Here is a 1,972-nt window from a genome sequence, read left to right on the forward strand (position 1 = left end):
TGGTATAGATACGATCCAAACACGCAGGAATCTGAGCGGCTGAGATACTGAGCGCTTGTGAAAATCCCAGGGGTTTGAAACACACTCAGCCCCTTGCACACGTAGCTAGATCCTCCCTTTTTGAGTGTTTGATCTGAATACATGACTTGGTCGGGTAATGCCTGCAGAGAACGGAATTCCCACCTCTAGAATGACAGTGCGGCTCTAGATTGTACAGCAGACACCGGGTTTAGAGACTCCTGGTTCATCTTCCCAGCTAGGGGAGGAAAGAGCAATCTCGGGACTCTAGCTGCAATAGCAAGAATTTAGGAATGAAAATAATTGGGGTCTTTCCCCTCATTTCTCGGCAGAATGATAGAAAATCTCAGAGCGCAGGTAGCCGCGTGAAAGACTCCTGGGCTTGACTCGCAGCCTTGGGAGTTCTGATCCGCTGTGTGACTTTGGGTGATATGGGGTTTAATTTAATTCACAATTACTTCAACTTGCCATGGTATCTGGAGAAAGCGAATAACTAACGAAGCGGAAAGAACGCGGTGCTGGCAGCTGCTGCTCTCGGCGCGTCACACGGGAAGGCTGGTTCTCTGCACGGTTAGTTTTAGGCCGGGCTCGGATAGGTTTCCTCTCACTGTGTCTCTGGCACAGTAATACACGGAGGTGTCTGCGGGCTGCAGGCCGGTCAGTTGCAAGGACTTGGCTCTTGGAAGTGTCTCTGGTGATGCTGAGGCGATTTTTTAAAGCGTCATTATAATCAGTGCTTCCACCCGACCAGATGGTACCGACAGGGCCGGCTCTAGAGTTTTTGCCGCCCCAAGCAGCGCACTGAATTGCCGCCCTGGGCTGGGGGGGCAGTCCGTGCGCCCTTAGGGTGGCAGGCGTGTCTAGAGGGCTCTGGGCTCCCCGCTGCGGGGAGCCCAGAGCCTTTTAAATCCCAGCCGCCGCCGGGAATCAGAAGGCTCCGGGCTGCCCGCCGCGGCAGGGAGCCCGGAGCCTTTTAACTCCCAGCCGCGGCTAGGATTTGCTGGGGCGGGGGCGGCGCTCTGGCGGTTGCGGGTCGGCGGCTCCGGTGGACCTCCCGCAGCCATGTCTGCGGGAGGTCCACCGGGGCCATCTGCCGCCCTCCCCAGGATGCCGCCCCAAGCGGGTGCTTGGCCCGCTGGTGCCTAGAGCCGGCCCTGGGTACCGACCCATTCCAGCCCTTTCCCCGCTGGCTGGCGGGCCCAGTTCACCCCCTCGCTAGTGAGAGAGAATCCGGACACGGTGCAGGTCAGTCTGAGGGTCTCCCCGGGCTTCCTGACTCCCTCTCCGGACTCCACCAGGCTGACCTGGGAATAGACACCTGCAGAGAGGAAATAAAGGGGGAATATTGCAGTGATTCCGGAGGTGCAGTTATTAGGGAACACGCGGTACTGGGCACCCAGCGGCAGCGCAGATCCCGCCCGTACCCGCGGGGAGCAGCAGGAGGAAGGCGATGGCCAGGCTGGGGGTCATGTCTGCGGCTGGCGGCTCGGTCCCCAGGCGGGATGGGAAGCTGAAGCCCGACGCTGGCTCTGAGCGGGGTGAGCGGCCGGGACTAGGCTATGAACAGGCCCCCGGGGAGCTCATTTGCATGGGCCGGGGGGTGGGGACAATATAATGGGGGGCTCAGGAGGTGTGTGACAGTGCATCGCCCTTAATTCTAGTGGCAGGTGGGTTAGAGATTCCAACTCTTTAAACCTCCATTCAATTTGCAAATATAGAATCACTGAACGAACGCAGTTGCGTGATCATCTATCTATCTATCCCCATACCCCCCCCCATCCATTAAGTATCATTTAGTTAATAGGTATGTGTATAATCTTTCTTTCTTTCTTTCTCTCTTCACTAGTAAGGGCTCGGTGCTGGCTCGTATAGTTATGACCTGCGGTGTTCCCCGTCAGCAGACAGTAGGGAGTTATGGAAATGTAGTGTGAGTTCCTCCTTAGCTCCGCCCCTT

The 1,972-nt window shown here is 57.2% G+C and overlaps 1 pseudogene; it reads right to left on the reverse strand.

The window, feature by feature from the left end:
- Positions 1–560: 560 nt before the first annotated feature.
- LOC123347601 lies at positions 561–1,528 on the reverse strand (annotated as a pseudogene).
- Positions 1,529–1,972: the final 444 nt, after the last annotated feature.

The sequence above is a fragment of the Mauremys mutica genome, chromosome 13 (genome assembly GCF_020497125.1).
Source record: "Mauremys mutica isolate MM-2020 ecotype Southern chromosome 13, ASM2049712v1, whole genome shotgun sequence".
Lineage (NCBI taxonomy): Eukaryota > Metazoa > Chordata > Testudines > Geoemydidae > Mauremys > Mauremys mutica.